At 40.7% G+C, this 17,113-nt stretch overlaps 1 pseudogene; it reads right to left on the bottom strand.

The window, feature by feature from the left end:
* Positions 1-1,823: 1,823 nt before the first annotated feature.
* LOC121583088 overlaps positions 1,824-17,113 on the bottom strand; it is a 254,041-nt pseudogene continuing 238,751 nt past the window's right edge.

Here is a 17,113-nt window from a genome sequence, read left to right as displayed (position 1 = left end):
AGCCACTCCTCAGTAAAAGGCACATGACAGCCCGCTTGGAGTTTGTGAAAAGGCACCTAAAGGACTATCAGACCATGAGAAACAAGATTCTCTGGTCTGACGAAATCAAGATTGAACTCTTTGGCCTGAATGCAAGCGTCACATCTGGAAGAAACCTAGCATAATACCTATGGTGAAGCATGGTGGTGGCAGCATCATGCTATGGGGATGTTTTTCAGCGGCAGGGACTGGGAGACTAGTCAGGATCGAGGGAAAGATGAACGGAACAAAGTACAGGGAGATCCTTGATGAAAACCTGCTCCAGACAGCTCAGGACCTCAGACTGGGGCGACAACGCAGGAGTGGCTTCGGGACAAGTCTCTGAATGTCCTTGAGTGGCCCAGCCAGAGCCCGGACATGAACCAGATTGAACATCTCTGGAGAGACCTGAAAATAGCTGTGCAGCGACGCTCACCATCCAACATGACAGAGCTTGAGAGGATCTGCAGAGAAGTTCTGGAGGAACTCCCCAAATACAGGTGTGCCAAGATTGTAGCGTCATACCCAAGAAGACTCAAGGCTGTAATCGCTGCCAATGTTGCTTCAACAAAGTACTGAGTAAAGGGTCTGAATATTAGTGTAAATGTAATATTTCCTTTTTTATTTCTAATAAATTTGCAAAATTTTCTAAAAATGTTGCTATGTAATTATGGGGTATTGTGTGTAGATTGAGATGGGTAAAAAACTATTTAATCCATTTTAGAATAAGGCTGTAACGTATCAAAATGTGGAAGAAGTCAAGGGGTCTGAATGCTTTCCGAATGCACTGTATGTCCCCATCCTCTGCTGTAGTCATTCTTTTATTATTACAGTTATTATTTTACCCACTGTGAACCACCTGTAGAGAAACCATGATTATCCATACTGAGACGCAGCAGGAGGGGCACATGCACACACAACCGTACACATACAAGTAAACATATAATTTTAGAAGAGAGATAAGAGGAAAAACAACGTTCTGTAAGCTCAGAAAGTTGTCAACGTTATGAATAAAACTCCAACATGATCTGCAGTGGAGAGAAATGCAGTGGTTTTATCAACTGCCTTCTGGTTGTAATTAACGCACAGGAGGAAAAGTATTGTGTGTTTATAGACTCAGTTTCTTCCTCTTGTCCTGTTCTGTGGGAGGCTCCTCAGCATCAGACAGCTTGGGTTCCTCGAAATGGCTCAGCAGCATAAAGCTAGCATAGAGAAACACACACACACACACACACACACAGTTACACACACACGGACACACAGTTACACGTAGACACATACACACAAAGTTACACACGGACACACACACAGATACACACGGACACTATACATATCGCATCAGGCACCTAAGTATCATTAGGGCAATTCCCAGCCCTAATAGCAAGACATTTCCATTTGCTAGGATGCTCAAGAATGATTGCTTACAACGTCGAACAACAGCAGCCAATGTAGGAAGTACTCTTGTCAACTTTACAGACACAGTATGAGAAGCTTTTGGGACACAGTGTGAACTGAAGATGCCAGATTGCTGTATGGTACGGTATGGCTACGGCTGCTATGGTTGGGGTAAACACTGTATTATGCGGTGCACCAGTGTTCCCTGGGCCATTTCACACATGATTACACCCCCAGATTGGCAAAGCCACAGAGGCTAGCAGTTAAGAGTGTTGGGCCAGTAACCGAAAGATCACTGGTTTGAATCCCAGGGCCGACGAGGTGAAAAATCATTCGACGTGCCCTTTAGCAAGGCACTTAACCCTAGTTGCTCTGGATAGTGTCTAGTACATGTTGAACCTCCTTATGGGATTATATTAGTTTCTCTTAATTAAAGCTTTAGGGTTTATGTCTTTCAGCTTCGTCCTGCTGATTCAAAGCTGTATTTCTTTCAGATGCTTTCGGAGATTCTAACCATAGTCAGTGGTTCTTGCTTTCTGTTTCTCACATTCACACATCTTGTTTCAATGATCTTTTCAAACTAAATCTGTTTTGCATCTCATGCTTTTCTGTTTCTGTCATCAGTTCTAATTACTAGTAGTAGTTGTGTAGTTGTGGTCATGCTATGGTCGTGTTGTGGTTGTTTTGGGATTGTGTTCAGGTCAGACATCTTCTGTCATCACGTCATGCAGCGCCTCCACACAGATGTTGATTATGCCACAGAACTTCTCCTGGACCACACTGGAACACAAAAACAACAACAACACACATTAAAGACAAACTGCAACACAACAACAACAACAACAACCATTTAAGATACCAGAGACACAATTTTCTCCTGTATCCTGATGCAGTGAAGTAGACAGAGCACACAGTGGGTTTCATCCACATTGTCTGGGATCACACAGATGGATCAACGGTCCCTTTGAGAATTGTGCGTTTCAATGGCATAGTGCATGTGCGTGTGTGTTTGTGGTTATATATCACAGCAATGTCATTGGCATCATATGTGCAAACGTGTATGAACATGTGAATGTATGTCTGACACCATTCGAGCAAATACATTTAAAGTGTGTGTGTGTGTGTCTCTGTAGATAATGCACGGTATGTGTGTGGGTGGAAGTGTGGCAAAGGTATGACATTGGTGAAACGTACCTACAGTAGCACCATACACGTCAGATGGAATATATCACACACAGTAGGGCCCACAGTGCATGGAGACAAGCATTACTGAACTGTACATCCCTGAGGACCAATGGTAAATGTGGCATCAAAGGGCATATCTCTTGGCAGCTTTGCACACTCTTGGCATTTTCTCAACCAGCTTCATGAGGTAGTCACCCGGAATGCATTTCAATGAACAAATATGCCTTGTTAAAAGTTAATTTGTGGAATTTGTTTCCTTCTTAATGTGTTTGAGCCAATCAGTTGTGTTGTGACAAGGTAGGGATGATTTACAGAAGATAGCCCTATTTGGTAAAAGACCAAGTCCATATTATGGCAAGAACCGCTCAAATAAGCAAAGAGAAATGAGAGTCCACCAGTACTTCAAGACATGAAGGTCAGTCAATACGGAACATTTCAAGAACTTTGAAAGTTTCTTCAAGTGCAGTCGCAAAAACCATCAAGCTCTATGATGAAACTGGCTCTCATGAGGACCGCCACAGGAAAGGAAGACACAGAGTTACCTCTGCTGCAAAGGATAAGTTCATTAGAGTTAACTTCACCTCAATTGCAGCCCAAATAAACAGAGTTCAAGTAACAGACACATCTCAACATCAGCTGTTCAGAGGAGACTACGTGAATCAGGCCTTCATGGTCAAATTGCTGCAAAGAAACAACTACTAAAGGACACCAATAAGAAGAAGAGACCTGCTTGGGCCAAGAAACAAGAGCAATGGACATTAGACCGGAGTCCAAATTTGAGATTTTTGGTTCCAACCGCTGTGTCTTTGTGAGACGCAGAGTAGGTGAACGGATGATCTTCGCATGTGTGGTTCCCACCGTGAAGCATGGGGAGGAAGTGTCAAGGTGTGGGGGTGCTTTGCTGGTGACACTGTCAGTGATTTATTTAGAATTCAAGGCACACTTAACCAGCATGCTTACCACAGCATTCTTCAGCGATACGCCATCCCATCTGGTTTGCGCTTAGTGGGACTATCATTGGTTTTTCAACAGGACAATTATCTAAAACACACCTCCAGGCTGTGTAAAGGCTATTTGACCAAGGAGAGTGATGGAGTGCTGCATCAGATGACCTGGCCTCCACAATCACCCGACCTCAACCCAATAGAGATGGTTTGAGATGAGTTAGACCGCAGAGTGAAGGAAAAGCAGCCAACAAGTGCTCAGCATATGTGGGAACTCCTTCAAGACTGTTGGAAAAGCATTCCTCATGAAGCTGGTTGAGAGAATGCCAAGAGTTTGCAAAGCTGTTATCAAGGCAAAGGGTGGCTACTTTAAAGATTCTAAAATATAAAATAAATGTTGCACACATACTGCTGCCATCTAGTGGCCAAAATCAAAAGTGCGCCTAAACTGCAATATTATATTGTGGCCTTTCTCTTGCGTTTCAAAGACGATGTATTATCTTTTACCAGATCTAATGTCTTATATTCTCCTACATTCATTTCACATTTCCACAAACTTCAAAGTGTTTCCTTTCAAATGGTGTCAAGAATATGCATATCCTCGCTTCAGGTCCTGAGTTACAGGCAGTTAGATTTGGATATGTAATTTTAGGCGAAAATAATAAAAAAGGGTCCGATCCTTAAGAGGTAAAACAATGCAATATCTATTTAAAATGAATAGGATGGAAATGTTTTGCTAAACTAGCAAGCTGGTAGTGCTTTATTTGACAGCCTTGTTTCAGTCGGTGGTAATACGGTATTGCTAGATGGTAACCATGGGTACTATCTTGAAGGGGAAAGAGACCGGTGGAGAAATGAAGTGAAAGAGGGAGAAGAGCATGAGGGTGAAAAAGAAGATCTAGATAAGAAGATGCAGCCAATAATACAACCAAAGAGAATATTAGAAAGTGTGGAATGAGGGGGAGTGATTGAAAATGAAAGGAGGAGAGAGAGAGAAACCTTTACTCTAATGTGGTGAGAAATGATGGGGGAAAGACGAGCTCCAGTAACCATTTGAGAGCAAAGTTCAGTGCATCGAAGAAACATCTGATGACGCATTCACCAGAGTTTGTTACATTTTGGAAGTTCAAGCCATCTCCATGGTAACATTTTATCTCTGCATGACAACCACACATTTTAATATATTCAAAGGTTCCTGTAGTTTCCAACAGTTCCTAAAGCTGGAATTACTGAGCACGCATAATTGAGTCCTACATGTGGTTGGCTGGTTCCATTTCAACCCCTGTCCCGGAGCTATCTAGCTATCTAGCTAACTAACTAACTAACTATATATATATATACAGTGGAGGAAAAAAGTATTTAGTCAGCCACCAATTGTGCAAGTTCTCCCACTTAAAAAGATGAGAGAGGCCTGTAATTTTCATCATAGGTACACGTCAACTATGACAGACAAATTGAAAAAAAAATATCCAGAAAAACACATTGTAGGATTTTTAATGAATTTATTTGCAAATTATGGTGGAAAATAAGTATTTGGTCACCTACAAACAAGCAAGATTTCTGGCTCTCACAGACCTGTAACTTCTTCTTTAAGAGGCTCCTCTGTCCTCCACTCGTTACCTGTATTAATGGCACCTGTTTGAACTTGTTATCAGTATAAAAGACACCTGTCCACAACCTCAAAAAGTCACACTCCAAACTCCACTATGGCCAAGACCAAAGAGCTGTCAAAGGACACCAGAAACAAAATTGTAGACCTGCACCAGGCTGGGAAGACTGAATCTGCAATAGGTAAGCATCTTGGTTTGAAGAAATCAACTGTGGGAGCAATTATTAGGAAATGGAAGACATACAAGACCACTGATAATCTCCCTCAATCTGGGGCTCCACGCAAGATCTCACCCCGTGGGGTCAAAATGATCACAAGAACGTTGAGCAAAAATCCCAGAAATACACGGGGGGACCTAGTGAATGACCTGCAGAGAGCTGGGACCAAAGTAACAAATCCTACCATCAGTAACACACTACGCCGCCAGGGACTCAAATCCTGCAGTGCCAGACGTGTCCCCCTGCTTAAGCCAGTACATGTCCAGGCCCGTCTGAAGTTTGCTAGAGTGCATTTGGATGATCCAGAAGAGGATTGGTAGAATGTCATATGGTCAGATGAAACCAAAATATAACTTTTTGGTAAAAACTCAACTCGTCGTGTTTGGAGGACAAAGAATGCTGAGTTGCATCCAAAGATCACAATACCTACTGTGAAGCATGGGGGTGGAAACATCATGCTTTGGGGCTGTTTTTCTGCAAAGGGACCAGGACGACTGATCCGTGTAAATGAAAGAATGAATGGGGCCATGTATCGTGAGATTTTGAGTGAAAACCTCCTTCCATCAGCAAGGACATTGAAGATAAAACGTGGCTGGGTCTTTCAGCATGACAATGACCCCAAACACACCGCCCGAGCAACGAAGGAGTGGCTTCGTAAGAAGCATTTCAAGGTCCTGGACTGGCCTAGCCAGTCTCCAGATCTCAACCCCATAGAAAATATTTGGAGGGAGTTGAAAGTCTGTGTTGCCCAGCGACAGCCCCAAAACATCACTGCTCTAGAGGAGATCTGCATGGAGGAATGGGCCAAAATACCAGCAACAGTGTGTGAAAACCTTGTGAAGACTTACAGAAAACATTTGACCTGTGTCTTTGCCAACAAAAGGTATATAACAAAGTATTGAGAAACTTTTGTTATTGACCAAATACTTATTTTCCACCATAATTTGCAAATAAATTCCTTAAAAATCCTACAATGTGTTTTTGCAGCAGGGACTATTGGTATGCTCATAGAAGGACACACTCCACAGAGAGATGGTGATAAATGGAGAAGGACTATGCATGATCATAGAACTAGTGAAGGAAGAAGGTTCATGCATCATCACACAGTCTACACCAACGGAGGTATGGATAGAGGGGAGATTGAACAGGTATCAGGTCAATCACTGCAACAGATGGCTACGAGGAAACTGACGATTAGAGATGAGGATACTGTTGATGACAATTATCAGGTGATGGAGGACGATGTTTGAGGAATGATACTGATGAGGTGTGGGTTATGGCTGATTACCTCAGTGGAGGAACAGAGCTATAGACCTCCAATAATTTCAAGATTTTCAGGAATCAACTGGCTGTCATTCCATTCGGTTATATGTATTTAAAGGGTTTATCTAATAGAAGTTGGGAAGTATATTAGGAATTGGTATTAGGAATAATTGTTAAAGCATAATAATTTGTCATATGATGAATGTTTATATGGAGTTATTGGTTTAGAAATGAAATCAATTGAACTGTTGTGTTCTCCGTCTTCTAGTGAGGTAAATACAGAGGGTATCTTGATGCATAAGGGATAATTTGGCCTAGCATGGTGTGAACCTAAATAAGTAAAAGTAACAAACTATGAATCGGCTGAAGATGAATATCAGAGGCGTTGAAGACGTTTTTGTAAAATACCTCTTCTACATGCAACTGGTCTCCAACAACCAATCGAAGATATCAAAGGATTTTCTCATGTTTTTATATCGAAGGAGTGGGAAAGGAGTTCACCATTGAGTGAGAATGGAGAAAGATCTGTTCAAATGCAACATTTCTCATGTTGTTGGTAATAATGGTTGGCAAATGGAGAAGACATTGAGGTTGTGGAGTTGGTGGTGAATCGAATGAGACATTGTAGTTGTGACATTGTCATGGGCAAGTCATTTTGAAATATGAAGCTATCTGAAGAACATAATGAAGAGACGCCAGAAGATTTAAGTGCCGGGAGGAATAAAGGGGTTGCTTGTTGATAATAAAAATTTGATGTATCTAAATTTGATAATTTGGGTAGTAGGTATATACACTGCTAAATTAATAGTATTAAGAATGCATTGAGATAATGATCTGTATTTATTATCAGGATGAGGAAGGTCATAATTGAATTATGGATGTTTATAATGTATAATAATATAAGTATACATTCTGAAAGTTGTAATGGAAGTTAAGGTGAGGATTGTGAATGAAATCATGAATATGTTGATTAATTTGGTTAAAGTATTAACATATTAGTAATGATATAGATTTGGAGTATTGGGTGATATTGATATGGATGCTTAGAGTGGTAAATATCTATGTTGATAGGCAACTCATCAATTAGTTATTATCATGGGGTTATGATATTTTCATATGATCTGAATTTGGTTGAATTATTAAAGCAGGAATAGTTTAGAGATGTAATGATTTAACAGGGAGTGATAATAGAGTGTTATAATGTGTATGTTATATGTTAGGTATATTAGGAGGACAAAGTCGGAGTTGATAATTGTATATTTTAACAATAATGGGTTTTTAAGAATTGGGTCTGAGATGTTAATCATTAGAATGTGTAATTGATAATCACATGGCATTGGATGCTATTATATTAAGATGAGGATGATATGGTAATTTGAATGCTGTTGAAGTGTTTTCAATGTTTTTTTAGTGGTAATTCCATAGGAACATGGATGGCAAGCGTTCTAGGTCCTCTAGTGGCCATAGTAATTATTGTAGCCATAGTTATGGCGTGTTGTTTTAAATTTTTCGGGGATTGATTTTAAGATCTGTACGAACGATTACTAACATGCCTGTGATTACAGTTAGACATGTATCAGTTAATGTTAATGCAAGGAGGGAGAGGACTAATTATTTTATGTCATCTTGTTCCAGTTTGGATTCCATTGATAATGTTGATTGAGGACAAGGAATGTTAAATGGGAATTGTATGCCATGGAATTAATGGTTACAGGAAGAAGTTGGATATATCAGTGGATCAGATAGAGCCCCTTGTGACCAGGAAAAACGTGGGGTTCCTCTGACTGCGCATGGATGATGAAGACGGACATTTTTGTAATTTTTTTATTCATGTGTTCAGATTGTAATATCCATGTAATTTACAAAGTGGCATGGATCTTTGTATTTGTGGGGATGATGTCATGATGGTCACAATTTATTTATATGTATGTTTTTTTGATTGCGTGTATCAGAAAAAGGGGTCATTTTAAAAGAGAGGATGTCTATGTGGGATATTTCCTTATATATATAAATAGGGTACTGACTACATAGATTATTAGCATGAATAGTAGTAGTTAATTATGTGTTTATCTTTTACTTAGACTGAGTTTATAGAGGTTTGAGAGGTTTGATATCACATAAGATAGATGACTGAGAATTTATACCTTTATTGATTAAATATATGGAGAATCAAGTTGGATTCAGGTCAATTCTCAGTTATCTAGCATAGTTTAGGATCTAGTCAGAGATGTATGTACTACTGATTGGAGAATATTGTATTTTATATAAAGTTATATGTGCATTGTTTGGGTTAAGTCAGGTCACTTACCACAAAAAAACAAACAAAAAAAACATGGATTGTAATGATGTCATGTCATAGTATTGTGGGGACAGAGGTAGAGTTACTGGATAAGTGATTTGGTTCCATTGAGTCTACATTCCTTGTGTCAAAGTAGATTAGTGATGTTTAGGGTAGTGTGATTGATGGACAGGATGTAGTGACCTGGGGCAAAGGGTAATAATAACAGCGACAGGGAGGCCTATGTTGGTTTCCAGATGTATGTGAAAGGAATGAGAACTAAGGGTATATAAGGTAGAGTGTCTTCTTTGTTCAAGTTAGTTCAACTGACGAAGGGCAAAGCCATGTCGGTTGGTTAGATGAACCCACGAGCTCGTGATTCAATAAATACTTGGTATGAAATCTCCACAGAAGTCTAAGTAAATTCTTGCTATCTATCTATCTATCTATCTATCTATCTATCTATCTATCTATCTATCTATCTATCTATCTATCTATCTATCTATCTATCTATCTATCTATCTATCTATCTATCTATCTATCTATCTATCTATCTATCTAACTAGCTAACTAAGTAACTAACTAGCTAGCTAACTCATTAGCTGCCTAGAAGAAAACATTCATTTATAGATTAATTATTTGAGTCTTTTATTTGAAAGGGTGAGAACAGAATGGCTTGGACATATTCATGGAGATAAATTAGAGGTTGAAATCATTTGAGAGAAAGAGGGCAGTGGAGCATCAAATGTTAAGTCACACTTGTGATTGGATGGATAGTCACACTTGTGATTGGATGGATAGTCACACTTGTGATTGGATGGATAGTTACACTTGTGAATAGATGGATAGTCGAGCCAAGTACACAGAATGCGAAGCTCCATCTTAAACACTGACAATATTAGACTAAATGAATAATATTCTGATGCCATCTCACATAACAGTCTGAACAAGGTGCATGAAAAGTAGAGCCAAGGCACACCAACAGACAAACTTGTCTCGGATACTTTTCCTATTTCCAGTCATGTGTTTAATAAAATGGTACTATTTAATAACCTTACTGTGGAACACGCACCAGGAAACCTCTACCCTTTATCTCCTGATAATAGTGTCAGGCTCGGGTGTCATGACAACCAATTGAAATAGGTGTCTGCCTTCATACTAAAGATCTCTTATCACATGTGAGCGTGTGTCTGTTGTAATTCCATCCTGCTCGACACCTTGTCTGTGATTCGTTTCTAATAGGTGTCACCCCGACTCTCAATCCATCTCCCTACCAGAAAACATAAACGTTGAATTGTGAGGGAAGCCGAAGAGCATCAGCAGAATCCACGAGGTGCAATTTCGAAATTGGGTAGTGCATCATCAGTTCCTCGTCATGTTACTCATTGCATACCTTAGAGAGCTATTTATAACTTGTCAGAAATGTCCATATCAACTAGCCTACAGTGCCTTGCAAAAGTATTCATCCCCCTTGGCGTTTTTCCTATTTTGTTGCAGTACAACCTGTAATTTGAATGGATTTTAATTTAGATTTCATGTAATGGACATACACAAAATAGTCCAAATTTTGTAACTTGTTTCAAAAAATTTTAAAAAATAAATAACGGAAAACTGGTGCGTATTTGCCCTTTGCTACGAAGCCCCTAAATAAGATCTGGTGCAACCAATTACCTTCAGAAGTCACATATTTAGTTAAATAAAGTCCACCTGTGTGCAATCTAAGTGTCACATGATCTCAGTATATTTACACCTGTTCTGACATGCCCCAGAGTCTGCAACACCACTAAGCAAGGGGCACCACCAAGCAAGCAGCACCATGAAGACCAAGGAGCTCTCCAAACAGGTCAGGGACAAAGTTGTGGAGAAGTACAGATCAGGGTTGGGTTATAAAAAAAATATCTGAAACTTTGAACATCCCACGGAGCACCATAAATCCATTATTTAAAAATGAAAAGAATATGGCACCACAACAAACCTGCCAAGAGAGGGCCTCCCACCAAAACTCACAGACCAGGCAAGGAGGGCATTAATCAGAGAGGCAACAAAGAGACCAAAGATAACCCTGAAGGAGCTGCAAAGCTCCACAGTGGAGATTGGAGTATCTATCCATAGGACCACTTTAAGCCGTACACTCCACAGAGCTGGGCTTTACGGAAGAGTGGCCACAAAAAAAAACATTGCTTCTAGAAAAAAATAAGCAAACATGTTTGGTGTTCGCCAAAAGGCATGTGGGAGACACCCCAAACATATGGAAGAAGGTACTCTGGTCAGATGAGACTAAAATTGAGCTTTTTGGCAATCAAGGAAAACGCTATGTCTGGCGCAAACCCAACACCTCTCATCACCCCGAGAACACCATCCCCACAGTGAAGCATGGTGGTGGCAGCATCATGCTGTGCGGATAAAATATAAATGTAGTGGGGATGTTTTTCATCGGCAGGGACTGGGAAACTGGTCAGAATTGAAGGAATGATGGATGGCGCTAAATACAGGGAAATTCTTGAGGGAAAACTGTTTCAGTCTTCCAGAGATTTGAGACTGGGACGGTGGTTCACCTTCCAGCAGGACAATGACCCTAAGCATACTGCTAAAGCAACACTCAAGTGTACCCTGTAGCTCAGTTGGTAGAGCATGGTGCTTGCAATGCCAGGGTTGTGGGTTCGTTTCCCACGGGGAGCCAGTATGAAAATGTATGCACTCACTAACTGTAAGTTGCTCTGGATAAGAGCGTCTGCTAAATAACTAAAATGTAAAATGTTTAAGGGGAAACATTTAAATGTCTTGGAATGGCCTAGTCAAAGCCCAGACCTCAATCCAATTGAGAATCTGTGGTATGACTTAAAGATTGCTGTACACCAGCGGAACCCATCCAACTTGAAGGAACTGGAGCAGTTTTGCCTTGAAGAATGGGCAAAAATTCCAGTGGCTAGATGTGCCAAGCTTATAGAGACATACCCCAAGAGACTTGCAGCTGTAATTGCTGCAAAGGTCTCTACAAAGTTTTTGGGGGGGTGAATAGTTATGCACGCTCAAGTTTTCTGTTTTTGTGTCTTATTTCTTGTTTGTTTCACAATAAAAAATATTTTGCATCTTCAAAGTGGTAGGCATGTTGTGTAAATCAAATGATACAAACCCCCCAAAAATCAATTTTAATTCCAGGTTGTAAGGCAACAAAATAGTAAAAATGCCAAGGGGGGTGAATACTTTCGCAATATACTGTATATCAGCTAACGTTTTTTTATTTAGTTTTTTTAGCCTATAGATATTGTTGTAATTTTTTGGTCACTCAAATATCATATGAATACACATTAGACATGACAAAATCTGTAGAATGAATGTGCTTTAAAATGGTCAAATTTTCTCCACTAACAAGAGGGGTGTGAACAGTTTGTATCATGAACAGTGCTTTTGCCCATAGAAATAGACTTGGCGCATGCGTGCGCACAGGGGGGCGCGGGATGTTCCCTAATGCCCCGAGTGAAAAAGTTTGTGAACCCATGTTCTAGGAGTGAGGAAAGTCAGGGAAGGACTAGTGGAAATGCACATTCTTACTGTATGAAGTTTCAATGCTTCTGATGCTAGGGCCAGGCGGGAGCAGTGAAGGATATTTTTCCCATCACTACTTTAACAGTGTCATATGCATGTCTATCTATGGCACATATCACCGTCATACGCAAAACTTCCGGATTTGTAACTTTCCAGTTGCGAGGTTGGATTTGGGTGGATTTGATTGAACTCAACTTGTGTTTTTGATGTATTCTGTTGACTTGAGGACATTCTGTCCCTACTGATTACACACGTTTACAGCTGGGAAACTTCTTTCTCCTTTTTGAGATCTGAAACAAAACTGAACTAAAACAAAAGCAACAGTGTACATGCCCCAATGGAGTAAATTCTGAAGAACTGATTCCCTCTTTAGCTATCAGGCCACATCCAGCAGTAAAGCAGAAAATAATTAACTTCAGTCTTGCCATTGTAATGCCATACAATCCTTCTGGTTCAACACAGATACAGTGAGGAGAATAAGTATTTGATACACTGCCGATTTTGCAAGTTTTCCTACTTACAAAGCATGTAGAGGTCTGTAATTTTTATCATAGGTACACTTCAACTGTGAGAGACGGAATCTAAAACAAAAATCCAGAAAATCACATTGTATGATTTTTAAGTAATTAATTTGCATTTTATTGCATGACATACTATTTGATACATCAGAAAAGCAGAACTTAATATTTGGTACAGAAACCTTTGTTTGCAATTACAGAGATCATACGTTTCCTGTAGGTCTTGACCAGGTTTGCACACACTGCAGCAGGGATTTTGGCCCACTCCTCCATACAGACCTCCAGATCCTTCAGGTTTCGGGGCTGTCGCTGGGCAATAAGAACATTCAGCTCCCTCCAAAGATTTTCTATTGGGTTCAGGTCTGGAGACTGGCTAGGCCACCCCAGGACCTTGAGATGCTTCTTACGGAGCCACTCCTTAGTTGCCCTGGCTGTGTGTTTCGGGTCATTGTCATGCTGGAAGACTCAGCCACGACCCATCTTCAATGCTCTTACTGAGGGAAGAAGGTTGTTGGCCAAGATCTCACGATACATGGCCCCATCCATCCTCCCCTCAATACGGTGCAGTCGTCCTGTCCCCTTTGCAGAAAAGCATCCCCAAAGAATGATGTTTCCACCTCCATGCTTCAAGGTTGGGATGGTGTTATTGGGGTTGTACTCATCCTTCTTCTTCCTCCAAACACGGCGAGTGGAGTTTAGACCAAAAAACTCTATTTGTGTCTCATCAGACCACATGACCTTCTCCCATTCCTCCTCTGGATCATCCAGATGGTCATTGGCAAACTTCAGACGGGCCTGGACATGCGCTGGCTTGAGCAGGGGGACCTTGCGTGCGCTGCAGGATTTTAATCCATGACGGCGTAGTGTGTTACTAATGGTTTTCTTTGAGACTGTGGTCCCAGCTCTCTTCAGGTCATTGACCAGGTCCTGCCGTGTAGTTCTGGGCTGATCCCTCACCTTCCTCATGATCATTGATGCCCCACGAGGTGAGATCTTGCATGGAGCCCCAGACCGAGGGTGATTGACCGTCATCTTGAACTTCTTCCATTTTCTAATAATTGCGCCAACAGTTGTTGCCTTCTCACCAAGCTGCTTGCCTATTGTCCTGTAGCCCATCCCAGCCTTGTGCAGGTCTACAATTTTATCCCTGATGTCCTTACACAGCTCTCTGGTCTTTGCCATTGTGGAGAGGTTGGAGTCTGTTTGATTGAGTGTGTGGACAGGTGTCTTTTATACAGGTAACGAGTTCAAACAGGTGCAGTTAATACAGGTAATGAGTGGAGAACAGGAGGGCTTCTTAAAGAAAAACTAACAGGTCCGTGAGAGACGGAATTCTTACTGGTTGGTAGGTGATCAAATAAAATGCAAATTAATTACTTAAAAATCATACAATGTGATTTTCTGGATTTTTGTTTTAGATTCTATCTTTCACAGTTGAAGTGTACCTATGATAAAAATGACAGATCTTTACATGCTTTGTAAGTAGGAAAACCTGCAAAATCGGCAGTGTATCAAATACTTGTTCTCCCCACTGTATGTGTGAAAGAGGTGGCATGCCAATTTACCATGCCATTGGGACTGACAGCAAAGAAAATCACGGTGAGCAGTTCTGATGACCAAGGCACTCTACCGTGAAATTGACCATGTAAGTAATGCATGCAAAGTAGAGGATAACACGGCCTAAATGAGCTGGTGTACTTTAACTATTTAAAGATTTGCAAAAGTCCTTTCAAAATGATCTGGTAGGCGATAATCCTATGATCAAAAAACAAAAGACCAGGAGGACAGAGAGTCCAATAAGCTGTCTTCTGCTGATAAGGAATAAAAGCTATATTTCCTTCTATGGCTTAGAGACTGACACAAACCCAGTCATAAACAGTCCATTTTTATACAGTGAAAGAAATAGGCAAATAGAGTTTTAGTGATGGACTGAATAGTTTATGGTGAGCTAAATGTTTACTTTTCAAAGAAAATTAAGGGGGACTGTAGTGTCATTCCACTCAGACCAACACCTCTCTAGCTTCTTCAAACCAGAACCACACTGATTTTACGTTCTGGCAGTGACAGAAAATAAACTAGTCATCCAACTCATCATTATCATAAGATAGGACAAGAGGAGGCTACAAAATTAAACAAACCATTGAAATGTAAGTGGCAGGGACAGTTAGTGAGAGTGGAATAATTGCATATTAAGTGAGATGGAGTCGACATCTGAAGCAACCGTGTTATCAGATATTTACATTAAATTACAGGCTAAGCAGAAGCTATTGTCCCCATCTGACAAACACAACAGCCAATTTACACAACTCTGAATTATTTTCCATCTCCATGGAGGGCACTGACGAATAAGAGTGTCTGCTAAATGACTAAAACATAATATAAATTTACTTTATCTGCTCATCCACTTTGGGCCTGGCTATCTGGGGACAAAACATTTGTCTATATTTTTTTTGTATGCACTTTGAGATTATTCTGTATAGTGAAAAGCGCTTTACAAATGTAATACATTATTATTATTATTATTATTATTATTATTATTATTATTATTATTATAAATATAATTAATGGGTACAAGGACAACTTTTCTGTGACAACAAATAGGCCAACTCATTCCAACAGTGAATACAAGGAGCAACAGTTGTTTTTCAGAGTGAGAGAGCTGTGGCCAAATGCTAAGTAAGGCAACACTCTGTCACTGTACGATTAGATTTTGAGGTGCCACACATATAATCTACAGAATTCATCAAACTATGGGCATTTTAGACGTGACTGTGTGGAATGGGGGTTGGTGGTCGTTTGGAGATGCAACACAGTCAGCAAGGCTGTCATATTGAATTGCTGAGGCAAAGCAACGGAGGGGGTGTACAAAATAACTCCCACTTGCCTACAGTATGAAAAATGTATGCACTCACTAACTGTGAGTCGCTCTGGATAAGAGCGTCTGCTAAATGACTAAAATGTAAATGTACAGATTGTCACATCAAAATAGAAAACTCAACCCCTAAAGTCTGGATAATGAACTTACCGCCATGCAACACAAGACTTTCAGAGGAGAAGTGAATCCTTTGAAAATCTTTAAGAAAAAAAAGTGTAATGATGTGCTTTACCTCCCACTTGGCTATTCTATAATATAATATATGTATAATAATTTCAGACAGGTGCATGTAATTCGCCGCTCATTCGGTCTGGCTCACACGGTACTACTTTTAGCATGAGGACAGTCCTGAATTGACCCTGTTCTATTTTTTTATAAATATTGCTTAAATATTGCTGATAGACTGTGGCTTCCATCAATGTAATTGTCTGCATCATTTCCAATGTGTGTGTGTGTGTGTGTGTGTGTGTGTGTGTGTGTGTGTGTGTGTGTGTGTCTTCCTGGCGTCAGAGAGAGACGTGGGTGACCCTCTCAGAGGAGAGCCAGTGAGATCTTTATTGATCCAGCCCAGACTACCCTGCCTTCATACCATCCAAAATGTCTACTCTAACAGTCATCCTCTCTCTCTCACACATACACACACACACATGCAGTAGAACTTAGCCTCTCACTGTCCCCACAAGGAGACTAGAACAAGGAATATTCTCCCTTGTGGGGACGAGGACAAAGGCTATTTAAAGCTTAGGGGTTAAGTTTAGGGTTACAATTAGGGTTTAGGCATTAGGGTTAGGTTTAGGTGTTAAGGTTAGGGTAAGGGTTAGGTTTAGGGGTTAGGGAAAATAGGATTGTGTGTGTGTGTTTGTATGTGTGTGTATGGTATGTGTGTGTGTGGTGTGTATGTGTGTGTGTGCTTGTGTGTGTGGTGTGCATCCTCCTCACCTGTTGTCTGATGGTAAGAGGGAGAGCAGAGCCAGAGACGATAGTTTCCTCCTCTCTGGCTGTGTGATGCTGTCCATGCGGTCCAACCACATCTCTATCACACCACCCAACAACTGGTCCATCTGACAGAGGGGGAGGAAGGATGAAACAGTGTGGAAGGAGGAAACAGTGAGGAAGGAGGAAACAGTGTGAAAGGAGGAAACAATGAGGAAGGAGGAAACAGTGGGGAAGGAGGAAACAATGAGGAAGGAGGGAACAGTGAGGAAGGAGAAAACAGTGAGGAAGGAGGACACAGTGTGGAAGGAGGAAACTGTAAGGAAGGAGG

The sequence above is a fragment of the Coregonus clupeaformis genome, chromosome 18 (assembly GCF_020615455.1).
Source record: "Coregonus clupeaformis isolate EN_2021a chromosome 18, ASM2061545v1, whole genome shotgun sequence".
NCBI lineage: Eukaryota > Metazoa > Chordata > Actinopteri > Salmoniformes > Salmonidae > Coregonus > Coregonus clupeaformis.
The sequence above is the reverse complement of the archived record's forward strand: the minus strand, read 5'-3'. Positions and strand labels throughout refer to the sequence as shown.